At 42.9% G+C, this 17,049-nt stretch overlaps 1 protein-coding gene across 15 annotated transcripts in view; it reads left to right on the top strand.

Moving 5' to 3' along the window:
* LOC133410560 (muscleblind-like protein 2a) overlaps positions 1-17,049 on the top strand; it is an 87,064-nt gene that overhangs the window by 1,097 nt on the left and 68,918 nt on the right. For 3 of the 15 annotated variants that reach the window (XM_061691978.1, XM_061691961.1, XM_061691996.1), the window contains exon 1: positions 7,621-8,029. The exons of 1 other annotated variant lie outside the window; for it this stretch is intronic. The gene's annotated coding sequence lies outside the window, so the exon portion shown is untranslated. Of the gene's footprint in view, positions 1-2,613; positions 2,748-4,246; positions 4,274-7,615; positions 8,030-11,977; positions 12,333-17,049 lie in introns of those variants that run through there. 11 more of the 15 variants (XM_061691903.1, XM_061691987.1, XM_061692004.1 and 8 more) reach the window with 9 other exon arrangements.

Here is a 17,049-nt window from a genome sequence, read left to right as displayed (position 1 = left end):
CATGAGGGAGCAGAGTCTGGGTTCTCTGAGGCGGGCTCTCCTATCTCTGGGGTTGAGGTCACAGAGGTGGATAAAAAGCTCCTCGGTGGCAAGTCCCCGGGGGTGGATGAGATTCACCCGGAGTTCCTCAAGGCTCTGGATGTTGTAGGGCAGTCCTGGTTGACACGCCTCTGCAAAATCGCGGGGACATCGGGGACAGTGCCTCTGGATTAGCAGACTGGGGTGGTGGTCCCCCTTTTTAAGAAGGGGGACCGGAGGGTGTGTTCCAACTACAGGGGGATCACACTCCTCAGCCTCCCTGGTAAGGTCTATTCAGGGGTGCTGGAGAGGAGGGTCCGTCGGGAAGTTGAATCTCAGATTCAGGAGGAGCGGTGTGGTTTTCGTCCTGGCCGTGGAACAGTGGACCAGCTCTACACCCTTGGCAGGGTCCTCGAGGGTGCATGGGACTTCGCCCAACCAGTCTACATGTGTTTTGTGGAGATAGAGAAGGCGTTCGACCGTGTCCCTCGGGGGATCCTGTGGGGGGTGCTTCGGGTGTATAGGGTATCGAACCCCCTGATACGGGCTGTTCGGTCCCTGTACGACCGGAGTCAGAGTTTGTTCCGCGTATCCGGCAGTAAGTAGGACTCGTTTCCAATGAGGGTTGGACTCCGCCAAGGCTGCCCTTTGTCACCGATTCTGTTCATAACTTTTATGGACAGAATTTCTAGGCGCAGCCGAGGCGTAGAGGGGGTCCGGTTTGGTGGCCTCAGTATTGCATCTCTGCTTTTTGCTGATGATGTGGTTCTGTTGGCTTCATCAAGCCCTGACCTCCAACTCTCACTGGAGCAGTTCGCAGCCGAGTGTGAAGCGGCTGGGATGAGAATCAGCACCTCCAAATCTGAGACCATGCTCCTCAGTCGGAAAAGGGTGGTGTGCCCTCTCCAGGTCGGGGAAGAGATCCTGCCCCAAGTGGAGGAGTTCAAGTATCTTGGGGTCTTGTTCACGAGTGAGCGAAGAATGGAACGGGAGATCGACAGGCGGATCGGTGCAGCGTCTGCAGTGATGCGGACCTTGTATCGATCCGTTGTGGTAAATAAGGAGCTAAGCCGAAAGGCGAAGCTCTCGATTTACCGGTCGATCTACGTTCCTACCCTCACCTATGGTCACGAGCTGTGGGTCGTGACCGAAAGAACGAGATCCCGGATACAAGCGGCCGAAATGAGTTTCCTCCGCAGGGTGTCCGGGCTCTCCCTTAGAGATAGGGTGAGAAGATCAGTCATCCGGGAGATCTCAGAGTAGAGCCGCTGCTCCTTCACATCGAGAGGAGCCAGAAGAGGTGGCTGGGGCATCTGATTCGGATGCCTCCCAGACGCCTCACCGGTGAGGTGTTCCGGGCACGTCCCAGCGGGAGGAGACCCCGGGGACGACCCAGGACACGCTGGAGAGACTACGTCCTTCAGCTGGCCTGGGAACGCCTCGGGATCCCCCCGGAAGAGCTGGATGAAGTGGCTGGGGAGAGGGAAGTCTGGGCGTCCCTGCTAAAGCTACTGCCCCCGCGACCCGACCTCGGATAAGCGGTAGAAAATGGATGGATGGTTGGAACTTTAAAATTATGACTTCAAATAACTTGCAGTGTACATTTGTCTTCTCTTCTCACACTGCTCTTCTTTATAACCATTGATCAGGCTGCTTTTATTCTTTTGGAATAAATGTCAAAACATGCTTTTGACTGAGGTCTGTTGAGGTTAGCCGAGGTCTCGTCTGACTTTTGCATGGCTGTGGTTCAAACCTTGGAGTTTTTGTGCATCAAATGCTGATCAAATTCTGCATTGGACAATCTTCGACATTCCACTATATGGACATTGTTGTGTCCATTTCCTTTAGTAGTCAGGGAATGTCCAGTAGGATTTGATTCTGGTTCGATTGAGTAAAGTGTTATTCAAGGACTAAGTTTGGAAAAATTCTAGCAGGATCTGCAAGTGCTAGTGCAGTGTCATCATAATCAAGCAGCACTTGGGTGAAACTGAGGCCTGAGAAGAACTCAACATATTGGAGGACAAGTGCCCTTCCAACCTGCGGCAGCACCAAGCGGCCTTTCAGCAGAGGCATCAATTTTTCAAGCTGATGGGTGGCTGAGATATAGAATATTATTGTTTCTGTCAGTGATAGAAATGCTTGGCAACAATGTTTATCATATCCTCAAATGTAATATTCTCATTCACAAAAACACCAACAATGTGAGAGCTTGGCAACGTACAAAATCCCTAATTACTACCGCCAACTCGCTGTGTTTATAAGCATTTGCATGTGAAAGAAAGCACAGAGAGCTGACTTCTCCCAGATCGTGAGTGCATTATTGAATATTACAAAGAAGTATCAATCCTTTGGGCTTAAGTGACTGCCAAGTTGGGATCACAGGGAGGTTTTCGATGCTGATGCCGGCCAGTTCAGACATCAAGGAGTCTAGGCTGAGCTGTTGGCCTTGCATCAGCATGAAACTCATGAATAATACACATTCCTATACTGTATTTGGAAGCACTTTGCGCTGTGGTGGGAGAGATGATGAAGGCACATTGATTTATTTCCTTTTTTTTTTTTTTTTTGGCAAGCAACTTCAGGGAAGAAGTAAAATGAAGTGCAGTGAAAAAACAAAATAGGATATTTATAGCCAAGATTCCCAGCTGAGAGCAATCATCACTGTTTGGTTCTTTTTTCGTTGGAACACCACACAGCAACCTTGATGTGCCAGGAGCCACGTTGTCATGGTAATACACCCTTTCTCGAGACATTACCTATACTGTGTGTGTGTCTTTGAAAGACAATTTAGTCATGATTTTGTTTGCTAATGATGAAAGTCAGTAATGAGCTTTCATTTCTGAAATTAATCCAGCAACTATGTAAAGCAGAGACTCCAGCCATATGCTATAATACAAGTACTGACGGTACAACACATTTGACACTTTTAAAAGATTCTTCTTTTAAAAACTGGCATGTCAAGTGATGAAGAAGCTGCCACGGTTGATTTATGATGAATTGTAGTCTGCCTGAAAATGGATGTTATGTGTTCTAAATACACTGGCCCACCACAGTTTGCAAGCATGGGGGTCTACTTATTTAACGAGCACATTTTCACACATTTTCGATGCATCGCTTCTTACTGTACAGTCACAGAAAGGAAAATCCTCAAGTGATCACCCAACAATCCATCAAATTGACAGCAAGCGTGAAAGCACAATCTCTCTCTCTCACACACACACGCGCACATACATACACATTCACAGTCGATTGAGCTTTTGAGTCAGCAGTAAGCTCTTCCCATTACACATTTGCAGCAATAAGCATTTGGGTTAAAAGCTTTCATAATCAGGTATACACTCTCAATTGGTGATGTCCAAGATCAATATTGTCCTTGATGTAAAAGCCTTGCCCACTATGTGTAGAGCTGTAGCTCAGGGCCACAGAGTCTAAGCATGGGCTCTTTTCGTGTGAGCATGTCAATATATTTGCTTATGTGAGTTTTGGTTTGCTGTTTGTGGGGGCAAGCTGCTTCCGACTGTGATCACTAACTCATTTTGATGAGTACTGTAACGCCCTCGTATGTGGTCAAGGATGGGACAGTCGCTGACGCCCTTCAGTCGCTTTATTGCCATGAGAATTGCAATTATAACAGAATTGCACATTCATAGAGGAGCTGCCATCAGCTACAACTCACGTCTAGTCGCTCCACACACGAACTCACTTGAGCCAACAGGTGCATTCGGGAAATTCAATCTGATGCCCTAACTCTCTCCTTTGCGAGTGCGAGTGTTTTGTTTTGTATGGTTTTTTTTTTGCTTCTTTGAATTTACAAACGATACCAACTCGAGTTATAACCACAGTACATGAATGGTGAATGAGGTGGTTCAAATCCCCAGGCCCCCTATCTGCTCTGTCTCCCCAGTCAGAGCGACCAGAGTACACTCCAGCACTCCCACAGTGTGACACTCTGAATAACTGAAAAGCACTTTCAAACAACGCTCTGAGTTTCTGAACGGTCTGGAGTGTACAGAGCACGCTTGGAGTGCATTTCTGAAATCAAGCCTACAGGACCTCTCTACTGCTGTGTGCATTGGCAATTATTCCATGTTTTTTTTCCAGGTCATTGTTGTATTGATTGCATCGCTTACCTTTGAAAAAGAGTTTGGGAAGATGACATAACACAGGCGTTTGCTTTAGTGAAGTTAAAGGCTTTTTGTATGGTGGTGGTGTCGTGTGACATTGACAGACGATGGGCACGGACGACTGGCGCCATGTTCGTACCATTTTAATCAATGACATGCTGATAAATAATCTATTCTTTTATCGTATTAATTTAGCAATTGAACATAATTTTGGGGCGCTATGGTGCTGATGTGAGTGAGTGATGGTATATGAAAGCAGTGTATGGTATAGTACCAACTTGAACAAGGCGGTGGAAAACTTAAGCAAACTGTCGTTGCTTTTTATTTATTTCCTGAAAACCTGTCATTTTGGAGGTGGGGGTATTCCGCCCAATATATAAAATATGGACAAATACAGGCACTTTATGGTTTAGTACTTTCCTTTGTCTACACCAGCTAGGCAGCGAATTTGGTCTCTAGTTCCATCGCTGATGTCACGCCAAGACATGGCGCAATAGCGATTTAGGATTTTGCTCCAAAACGGATTGATATTATTGGAAATAATTGCTAGTTTCATTTTCTTGAGCAAAAAATACATAAAAGAGATCTTGGTAGTAAAATATTGGCCATCAGGATGTGCTTTAAATGTCCCTTTGGTGTTTCATCTTAAATGTTCCTTTGACATCACGACTGCCACTAAAAATTCCTGCCCTTCACAGCCCACAGCCGAGACTTCAGATATGATACTTTTTTTTGCTTGCTAACCACGTGGTCCACTCAGCACCATGCTCCAGGCAGCACAAATGTAGCCAGCCCCAAAGGCTGTTAAAAGAATGCATTTAACATTAATATCTGTTTTGAGTCATTTCACTGTTCATGCTACCAACAACAAAATAAAAGTGCTTTATTTCCTGTTTTCATTATCTGCCATTTCACCAGTCCTTATGAATATAATTTTGTTATTATATATTTTTTCTGTATACATAATACCAAATTACAGGGCCTATGTGCAGTTGATCAAAATAGTTAAATAACTATGCTTCAGAGATCGGAGTGAGAAGGGGAAAGTCAAAGGAGGATGACACAAATGTTTGCTTCAGTAACCTAATGCTTTTGCTCTGCAATGAAGTAAAACAAAGAAAATGTCTCCAAGCTGTGCAACAAGTAAAGTATACTGCAAGGCACCAGGTTTGCTTCTGTAGTTGTTTACAAATGTGTGGGTGTATACAAACAATTTGAAAAGTATGCCAGGAATAGTGTCGTTCCCCACAACAAATTCCTCCCTGTATTAAGATCAATACATTTGGCCTTGGGAAGTGAGCTCTACCTATGTGTGCTGCACAGTTGTTCTTCTGTGTTTTTCCTGTACATTTGTCAGGTTTGTGTGAACCTAATGAACTTAATGGTTCACCATGTCTGCATTTCAAAATTAAACTAATAAATTGAACCTGAATTCCTGTTTGTCAAATTCACCAAAGTACTCATTCATTCCTTCATCTTCCATTCCGCTCATTCTCACTAGGGTCACGGGCGTGCTGGAGCCTATCCCAGCTATCTTCGGGCGAGAGGCGGGGTACACCCTGAACTGGTCACCAGCCGATCGCAGGGCACATACAAACAAACTCATTCACACCTATGGGAAATTTAGAGTCTTCAAATAACCTACCCTGCATATTTTTGGGATGTGGGAGGAAACCCATGCAGACACGGGGAGAACACGCAAACTCCACACAGGCGGGGCTGGGATTTGAACCCCGGTCCTCAGAACTGTGAGACAGATGTGCTAACCATTTGTCCACCGTACCGGCTCACCAAAGTACTGTCAAGCAATAATGTATGTATCCCTGACACCTACTGTCATTCTCCAGACAAAGTGTAAGGTCTCCTTCGAATGGCATTCTGCCTTGACCCCGACAGAGCACCATGCATCTGCTCTGTGCATTGTTCATGCACTCAATGGGAAGCACACGGCAAGGATAGCAGTCGGTGGGTCTAAATTTGTGTACTCATTCCAGACATATTTTTAACTTACTATACACTCAGACACAGTATGTGCTCGTAGGAAAGGCTCGTCAAATCAATTGATTAACACAATAGCATTTTACGCACCAGAATAAAATGTGTATCATTTATCTGATAAAATTTACTATGCCACGTATATTGTGTTACAAGTCAAATATTATTTAGTTTTACTGTATCTTGCACAGTCACGCCTACACAGTCCAGATCAGCTAATTATCAATAATACTATATTTAATTTACAATCTTGGAGATGTATTTATTTAACAATATGGTTATTATTGGAGCTATAGTTTGCAATACTGTAGTGCAACAGTGAGGGGTGAAATATTTTTTTTTGTTAGCTATATAATGGGTGCAAAATATTACAAACATTTGCATTGAAGTTCTGCACCACTGCAGACTACAACCACTTATAACCTATTGTTTAATTAAGACATCTCTGAAAAATTAGCATTATTATAATAGTATATTAATAATTAATAGTGGTACTGTTCGAGTTTGTGTATTGTATTGTGAGGATGTACAGTAGTTGTGACCATGTAGTGACTTTAATAGTGTAATATCTGTAACTCTGAGTGTGGGGCGGGCCTGGTGATTGACGGTTGTGACGTTGACAAATGATAGCGCAAAGGGACTGTTCAGCTTCAACGTTGGCTCAAGTTAGTCGGTGTGTGTGTGTGTGTGTGTGTGCATGTATGTGGGTGTAGGTGTGGTTGTGGGTGTGTGTGTGTGTGTGTGTGTGTGTGGAGTGACTTGGTGTGAGTTGTAGCAGATAGCAGCTCTTGAATGAACCGAAGTGCTTCAGCGACTGTGTCGTCCTGGACACCTTACGAGGACATCCATCCATCCATCCATTTTCTGAGCCGCTTCTCCTCACTAGGGTCGCGGGCGTGCTGGAGCCTATCCCAGCTGTCATCGGGCAGGAGGCGGGGTACGTCCTGAACTGGTTGCCAGCCAATCGCAGGGCACATAGAAACAAACAACCATTGCCCGGAGAAAACCCACCCAGGCACGGGGAGAACATGCAAACTCCACACAGGCGGGGATTGAACCCGGGTCCTCAGAACTGTGAGGATGACGCTCTAACCAGTCGGCCACCGTGCCTCCCCCTACGAGGACATTACAAAATAAAAATTTCGTTAGGTAGAATTATTATTATTATTATTATTATTATTATTATTATGGCGTAACTTTGGCCTACAGGAAGTTTTTGGGCGTTAAAGGTAAATGTGTTTTTACAGTATCTTGCGCAATAAATTGAATGTGTTCCCTTCATTTCATTTGACAGACAATGACTTGTTCGGAAATCAGTGGTCACATCTTTACCCTCAGGGAGATTCAATGTTGTTTCCTAGGCAACAAGCAACCCCCCCCCCCCCCCCCCTTTGCCCTTGCTTCTGCTGGACTGAACCATACGTATAGTAGGGTGCTGTTATGTGTCGCCTTTGTTCAATGTTTCTTTATTGCCGAGCTAATGAACTACGTGTGTCAAATAAATAGGCTACTAAATAACAAATAGACGGAAATTATCGTACTATGTCCTTATTCTTTTCTTGCAGATGTGTTCATACAGTTTTGACGCGTGGAATATCCCCCTCCCTAGCGTGACGCATTTACAGTCGTCCGTGAACTGTCAAAATCGCTTGTTGCTTCCTCCTGAGCTTTAAAAGTGGTGAGCAAGCTAGCGAACCTCACGTCAGCCACCCACTAAAACACATTTGGAACGTTTTAAAAAGTGACCTGCCGCAAATTAGGGGGAGGTCTCAGGATGGTCGTCTTTGCTTGATGTCATTTGGCCGGCCGCGGCTCCTGCACTTCCGACCGACCGACAGACAGACAGAGTAGCGGCTGCCACGCGCAGCTGGATGTGACAGGTTCGCCATCAGGTAAGAGGGAAGGAAGTTAGCTTAGCCATTAGCTGCTTTTGCTCTTTCACTCAATACCTACGTTAATTAACCGTCCACTTGGCGCTAATATAAGGTAATGGAACAAGTGAAAGTCAGTCGTTCCTCTGCATTCTTAATTTACTTTCGCAGAACTGGACAGTATAAACTCATCATCGATATCAAGCAGTTGCGTTGCTGCATTAAGTTCACAATGAACAACATGCTGGTTATTGTGACGTACGATTGCAAATGCAAATGGAATAACGGCTTCATGATCATATTTAATTGCTGCTAACAATAAAAATGAAAGTGCTTCAGAGATACGAGTTTATAGGCACGCAGCTCAGAGTAGCGTCCACGTCTTTCTCATGTAAATGAGTTTTGATTTTAGGTGAAATAAATCCTCTTCAAAATGTCATTACTTAATAGCCATGTGTGAAACGGGTACCAGTTCTAGTTCCAGTAAACAAGATTGATGATGAAGCTCCCTTTACCAACACTGACCGTAGTATTAGTACTTGGAAATTAGGATTGTTTGTCAAAAGTAGAAATTAATGCAGTCTGGTGTCAATGGCGGATTTAAATTGATTTTCAGATTCAATTACAGAAAATAAACTATACAGTCGGTGTAGACTGAGCGGTTGATGGAATGGGGTTTGAGTGGAAGTAAACACAACTCAATACTGCTTGATGTTTGATTACAGCTAATAATAGAAAAAGACAGCTGCCTTTTCATTGATCTGTGTTTAGTGGCCTATTTCTGAGCCTACTTTTCTTTGTCATGATTAGCCAGCCATTTGTGTGTTTCTACACATTTTATCCGAGGGACATTCTCACACCTTTATTTAGAAATCAAACTGATTCAGGTCTCAGAATTCCTATATGCAATTAGTTGCAAGTGAGCCAGGCAGGCTTGGGGTCAAACAGGGCAAGAATAATAAGAGGGGAGGGGATACTATAAAGGAAGGAAGTGGCTCAGCTTGTTTTTCTGCCAGGCTTTTGTTTTCTATGGTTTGTTTTCCTGCTGGAAAAAGCTATTTAAGAGAGAGGCAGCCAGCAAAATTGCCAGGGCAATTTGACATAAGCAGCAATTGTTATTACCCATTATTTAGGAATCACCAACTGAAAGAAATCTACTAAGATTGCAACCTTTTACTATGATCCCAAATGTTCACTCACTCGATGTATATACTCGATAGATTGCACGCACTGTTCGCAACAGATGTAAAAGTAGTGGACACTGCTATGTTCAAAATAAGGTTTTGTGCGAGGGGTAGCGCTGATGCTTTCCACCATGGAACATTAGGGAGGGCACCTCAAGTGCAAAACTAAGTTTGAAGTGATGGAAGTATGGATGGTTAGGGGAAGAAGCAAACCAAAATTACGGAGTTACAGAAAACAAATCTATCTCTCTGATCATTTTAGGGAAGCCAGCATAAAAGCCATGTTTAGTTTGTTATAACTCGACAGGAGTGCATGGCAATTGGATCCATCTGCCATGCTGCCTCATTGTGCATTTACACACACGTGTGAAAAAACGTCTGTGGCACCAATCTCAGGGCGTTGAATCTATCCCAACTGGACTGTGGTTGTGAAGACATTTCGCCTCTCATCTGAGAAGGCTTCATCAGTTCATGCAACAAGGCTTAGTTGGAGGAAAAATTTCTTTCAAAACAACCAGAATACTCCAGTTGTGATCGGTTCAATGCCCTGCAAATGAAATTACATGGAGGACTGAGGCTATTCACAGGCATGTTCTCTGGTACAAATTGTCACAGTGAAGGAAGCTGAAAAGAGTTTTGTCATAGGTGATATGACACAACACCTTCTTGTGACCTTAGAGCATTCAGAAGTTCCAAAACTGCATTGCTGAATATATGTTATAAAAACAACAATTGTTTCTGGCCTTTAAAACATGTTATCGCGAGTGGAAAATAAACATTTTTCCTGTCGCCTCTCATTTTGGACCAGCTTTTCAGATGCGGTATTTAAAGATGCAAAATTTGCATCGGAGTTGCTTCGCAATATTTCTCATGTTTATTAAATCGCATTGCATGTCTAATTTATATCTTTGCATATACACCTCCCAAAATTTGCAAAATGAACTGCTCATCAATTTTGTGTGTTTGGCCGATGCTATCCTGGTTGTATCCATTTAGTAGATCAGCTGTCACATCTGGACGCGTGCACCATCTAGTTTTTGCCCAGTTTTGCACGTGCAAACATATAGTAAATCAAGCTGTTGGAAGGAGCGAGGGTACATACATACAGTATAACAATGATAGTATTTTCTTGGAAGATGTGTGAATACAGCACTGGTGCTATGGTCGCTGAGAGTGCAGATATCCATTTGTGATAACATGATCTTGAAAGGTGAGACAGCACTAATACTAGAAGTCTCGGAAGGTCAGTCACATTGTAACAGAGTGTAAAGGCCTCTTTATACTCGTGGTTGCGCAGCTGACAATGCCCGCATTGCATCACGTGACTGATGAATTGGCCCGCGCGGCCCTTCTGCGTAGCTTGACGCGCACACGGCAAAAATTGTTGCTGCGCGTCGAACGCCGTGGAGATCATCTCTCGTGATTGGTCAGTTTTAGTCACATGCTGTGATGACGTACTCGGCGTGCCCCTTGGTTCTACGTACCATCTACGCCGCTGCCTTCTCGATCGATTTTGCAGCATAATTAAACGTGTCATCTAGGTCCATTTGTTCTAGTAGACACTGTTCCACGGTCACCATTGTTGTTGCTTTGTTCCTTGTTACTGAAAGGAAAGTAAAAACTGCTACCGGAAATGGCCCAAAAAATGCAGAGGAAACTCCACCCTGCGGTGTCCTAGCCAATACCAGCCGTAGCGACACCCCTGATTTGGAGGTGAACTGCAGTACATTTTCAAAACCGCGCGCGTGGGTTGCGCTCGAGTATAAAGGCAAACTACGCGCGGGACAGCCGCAGTGATGTCAGCGCGGTCGCCGTCTGTGAGAGTGTAAAGAAGCCTTAAGACTGTGTTTTCCCATCCAATGACGGCAGCAGTTAGCAGTATCATTTCACAAGTCCTTTTAATCTTCCCAATACTTTACTACAGTAAACAATTGAATGCATCTCTTTCCAGTGGAGAGATCACTGCCAGCTTGTTAATTAGGTTTGCACATCCCGGAATTGTAAAGCATGTTTAGCCCACCAATATCAACGAAACACCCAGGCTGCCGTGTCATTCACAGCCTTTGTTTTAGACTGTATGAGACTCAGACTGACGGTACAGCTGTTCGATTGAATCTGGATTTCTGACTCATCAGTTCTGTGACACCCCGGCTTCACTGGCATGCCATCAATTGGATGGCGGGTGGTGGGGTGAACTGGGTGGACCGACCTGGCAGCAGTAACAGAAACGTTCAACGTACCGCGATTATCCAGTCTAACAAACTCAGATTTATGATTTAAATTCTGTGTGAACGAGAGCTTAGAGGACCAGAGGAAGATAGATGTGAATGATTGGAGTGTCTGTCTGGATGATGAGGGGAGGAGGTGCAGCGCACTTGTTTCCTGGGGGGATGGTGTGACATATCAATAGAACACAGACAAGGACGGAGAGGATCTTCCTTATGGACTTAATGGTGGTGCATTGAGAGATGCATGTAGATTTTCTACACATATTTGTTCAACATTACATGGCTATGACCGACAGGAATGACATAGCGTCTAGCTTGGCAGGGCATGAAATTGGGGAAATACCTCAACAAGTTAGTATTCAGAGGATGTTACTGTAAGCGCAGTTTCACTCCATTGCCTACTCTCTTCCAATAGGGAGGCACAGACAGCATTGATTCATAGCTGCTCTTCTCCCATTGGCTGGAGCTTTGAAAGGGTGGGGCTGTGTCTCATGCTGGTGGGCAGGAAGGGGCTGGCTTTAGTGTGCGTGTGTGTGTGTGTGTGTGTATTGGGGGCGGGGTGTGGGATTGCTGGTAATGTTTCAGACAAATAGTTGAAGTCGGCACTCTTCTGCTTCCTGCTTGCACATCCAACTGCCTGCCCGCCCGCTTGCCCGCCTGCCTGCTTCCCTCAGTCTTTCGCTTGCTTGCAGCGTGGCTGAGCGTGAGACAGATATTGAGAGGGAACCCGTGTCGGCATGGACCTCTGGCTGCGGCATTGGGCAGCGTGCGAGGAATGACAAGAGTTCACATGGTCATTAACTCCAGTTGCTGAGGCATATAGCCGCACTGTCGCTGTAACACAGTGCCCCACCAGGTGCCTCCCGTGTTGGGGACAGCCGACGGCCAAGCTCGGGGAACCGCTGAAATGAGGTGGGAAAGCACAGTCATTTTTCAAGAGTTTGCTGCAGTGTGCTGCAGACCAGTTCAGGTGGGAAGATGGGGAATGTTTTATCTGTGTGAGAGTGTGAGGCTGAAAATGAGACCCTCCCAGTTAGGACCATTACTGTAGTTTCCAGTGCTGTAATGGGCTTTCTGCACCAACTCCTGAGAGGAAGGTGAGGCATTATCACAGCAGTGGATTCACTCTGCCAACAGTGCAAATGTCAGGAGCTCTTTTTTTTTTTTTTTTTTTTTTTTTTTTTGACCACATGGGTTACATATTTTTCACGTGTATGTGTGAGCCATCGCTGCTGGTTATAGTTCTGAAAAACTCATTCTTCCTCAAGGCTTGAAAATATTGAGCATCATATAATTTTTTCAAAACAATATGCAAGGGCCATCAATAATTTTCTTTGCCATTTTATTATGCACAGTCTTTTGAGTGAGAAGGGGCTGTCATTCAAATGTTCCAAACTCTGTGCTATATCTGGGCATGCTTTGGTGCATGCTAAAAGGTCAAGTGGGTGGGTATCATACATCTGGCAGTGCAGCAAACGGATCTAAAGAAAAAAGTATATTAACATTTCTTACAAGATAGTGACCAAAATGGTGACGGTTTACAGTATTGTCACAATATTGCTAAAAGAAATGTAAAGCCAATAACATTTTACGTAGACGCACAAACCAATATCGTTGCAGTTTTATTTTTCATTAAAAAAAACTTACTTCTCTCAGTGATGCTAAATACAATGGTGACGATAATTAAAATTTTAACTGTAAAAGTACTCCGTCGGAAACTTATTGGTTAACCGTAAACCATTTCATCCATAAAGCGGAACCGGTGTGACGATATACGACCCCTAAGCATACTCAACAGTCTTAACGATGTAAAAAAATGGGAAAAATTGTCAAAGGTAAGTGCTGCCGTGCACTAGTTAATTTTTTTTAGATAGGCGCTATCGGGATAGGAATAGTCTCTAAACAACAGACGCTCATTTGTCATGACTGCTTTCGTAAACTACAGCTTCACTCTGTTTGCAGCCATGTTGTGCTTGTGACTGCATGTCTGTGGTTTGAACTATGAATACTGGAAAAAAAATAATCGTCCTGACAAATAAATCAAATCAGTTGATACAATTGATTAATCAACCAGCTCTAGAAGGTATTAATGTATTTTTTGCTTTTAACTTAACATTTTTATGTACAACATAGTTCAGTTTAATATTACGATGTATACTGTATATCGTGCGACACACGAAGATGTCTACGGTGCGATATATACGGTAACGTTTTATTTATATCTTTACTTTGATGTGTTCATTATTGGGTTAGCTTTGCAATGTGGCGTCCGAGATGGTAACACAACAGTCCTCTTTCTGTCACGTCATCCTTTGTGCGTCACTATCCAAGCATAACACTTAATCCAACAGAAACTCAAATGTAACAGTTGGATTAGTGCTATGCGATTATAGACACAATTTTATATCTCGAAACTGGTAATTTTATCCCTCAATAACTATGTGTGTGTGTGTGTGTGTGTGTGTGTGTGTGTGTGTGTGTGTGTGTGTATGTATATATATATATATATATATATATATATATACACACACACAAAATTCTGGTATGTTTCTGTAAAATTTCATGAAATGAATGGTAGTTTTCTCTTATCGTTTCTCCATGCATTTATAAAACGTATTTTATATTGATAAAATGTAAAAAAAAAAAGTAATACATTTTTTTTATAAAACACAAATATCCAGTGGCCAAATAAATACCATTCATAATATCAGGTAGTACAGTCAATTTTCAAGCAATGCAATAAAGTGCAAAGATTTAAAATAAATACAGTATCAATAACATTACGCGTAACATTCGAGTATGCCTGCCATTTAACCAGTAAAGTGCTACTAAATTCAGGTCACCTTTAAGATGAGTTTAATATAGTTAGTCTGTGCAGAGGTTTTGTGTGACGAGCAACTTTAGATGCCCACCAACTTGAACACGACACTTAATGCCATTTCCACCAGTGACTGCAGCAATACTACTACTTGGCGGTAGCATGTTTACATCACCCACAAATAACCGTGCTGCATTGCTAGCGGAGCATAGATGTAAACAACATTGTACATTTTACTAGATTAAAACAACAGTGTACATTCTTTAAAAACTGGTTGTACTACCGCATATTTTGAATGGTATTTTTCCGTTTCTTTTTCTTTTTCTTTTCCTGTAGACTAAAAACATAAAGACTGGGTTAGATATCAAAAGAGGAATATTAGACATGAGCTCGAGTTCAGCTTTAATTACCAGGTATTTGGAACTGGATCAGATGCACAATTTAGAAGGTCACTTGATTATTCCCATTTTTAGTGTGGGTAAAAGTTGTAGAACATGTGATTGACATTTGTTCGGCCTGTGGGTCCTATGACATTGATCATTCGAACAAATAGTGCTGAATATTTACTTTCAGATTCAGGTTTTGCCTGTGAAAATCATATTTGCAATATACAGTACTAGTAAGCGGTTTAACCAACATGAAAATTAGAGAGCCATCTATGGGTGAAAAACAAGCAATTGCGATGCTGATGTCAAACCCAAATGTTTTCAGTTTACCAAAAAAAATAAGGAAGTGGTCTCATCTTCCCACTTTTGGAGGGTAGAGTAAATACCTTACAGAAAAAAAAATCAATGTTCATAGAAGTTCCACTCTCTGTACCGCTTATCCTCACCAGTGTCGCGAGCGTGCTGGAGTGAATAATTCAATTCAATGAGCTGCAGTTTTATTTAGATTCACACCAAAATGTTATTTCTTGCCGTGTTCTCTATCCTGGTGTTAGGTATTGAAAGTTGATGAGAACAGTTTCCTAAATTCACAATTCCATGGAATAAGGGTTTCAGGAATTCTCTCAGTGAGACTATTTGGAATAATGGTGTTGTACATGTTACACAGTGCAGGCAACCACTGGACCAGGTGACATTTATAGAGTTGTCAGGCCTACAGGTGGTATTAATAGACTACATCACTCTAACCATTTTGAGTAAGGGTGCCTAATTGCCACCAAACATTTGAACACAGTCAAAACATGAGTAATTTTAACTAAGGCAATGTATTCTGGGAAAGTGTGCATGAAAATTTTCCTGGTGTTGCACTAAAATCCGCCCTGCCAGAAACAGCAACCGCAAGTTTCACTTGGCCTCTTTAGGGTCAATATGGTGCGATGCATGCATGGAGCTACACATTTCTGTAAGCTTACAAAAAAAAAAAGAGTAGAATAAATTTTAATACTTGTTTTTCCTAGATTAGGAAGACTATATGCCTGAGAGTATTTTTATATTCATTTTCTGTGTGTGCACGATTGGCTGGTGACCAGTTCAGGGTCTACCACGCCTCTCGCCTGAAGATAGCTGGGATAGGCTCCAGCACACCATGACCCTTGAGGATAAAGCGGTACAGAAAATGGATGGGATGGATGTCTATGTGTAACTACGGCGGCACGGTGTGCATGTGTAACAACAGTGCCACGGTGGTCGACTGGTTAGCACATCTGCCTCACAGTTCTGAAGACCTGCGTGCATTTTCTCCGGGTACTACGGTTTCCTCCCACATCCCAAAAACATGCAGGGTAGGTTAATTGAAGACTCTAAATTGCCTGTAGGTATGAATGTGAGTGCGAATGGTTGTTTGTTTATATGTGCCCTGCGATTGGCTGGCGACCAGTTCAGGGTGTACCCCGCTTCTCGCCCGGAGATAGCTGGGATAGGCTCCACCACGCCTGCGACCCTAGTGAGGATAAGTGGAACGGAAGATGAATGAATGAATGTGTAACTACAGATAAGCCACAAAAGCAACGGTGGACGAAGGAGCATAAGATAGTCAGTGGCGAAAAGAAGATGCTATAGAACTGATAAAAATAAGAAAATGTTGGCTCTGGTTGCACAAAAACCTTGACATTGCCACAAATGCGTCATGACGAGACCTACGTAAGGGGCCGTATTGACTTCCGTAAACATGGCACCTCGTGTGTGTGCGCAAGCTCAATGTGACGTCCTGTTTTGTGCGCATTCCGTCCTCAGAAGTCGCATTTGTTATTGTAATGTGATTACATAAAAAGATAGGGTTTAACAATAAATCCGAATTGGGCATCATGCCCTCCGGTATGGGGGTGAAATTGGGCAAATATCTTTATTTATTTAAAAATCAATAACAAAAATGGTGTAAATTTCTACTTCCTTCCTTGGACATTTATCCAGGACACTCCACAAGAATACTGTATGGCAATATTTATGTCCAGGCTGTATACAGGAGACTATGCCAAATCAGGTTTGCGTAATAGTATCTGAGTTAATCTTTTGTTTAAATAAATGTAAACGTGTCCAAAAAATAAGATGACATCAAAATGTAACCCTAATTAAGTATTTTAAACCAAATAGACAAGTTTGTCACTGTAGCACACACTCTTGTCCAAATTTGGCCAGAAAACTGCCGAAAGAAATGTAGTTGATGGCATTCTTTAGGTCTTGTCAAATGTTGTTATATAGTATGTGTTTGCTAAATGACTCTGTGATGGTTTTCTGAATGTGTTTTGCAGATTTTCTTTACCGGAAGTTGTGGATGGATGGCTCGATTGTTTTCTTTTAGACAGATTATGAATACTCTATAACAGTAAAAGTGCACATTGTTAAAGCAACATTTTTGATTATATCGAAG

This window comes from Phycodurus eques, chromosome 1, assembly GCF_024500275.1.
Source record: "Phycodurus eques isolate BA_2022a chromosome 1, UOR_Pequ_1.1, whole genome shotgun sequence".
Classification (NCBI taxonomy): Eukaryota; Metazoa; Chordata; class Actinopteri; order Syngnathiformes; family Syngnathidae; genus Phycodurus; species Phycodurus eques.
This window is presented reverse-complemented; position numbering and strand designations above follow the sequence as displayed.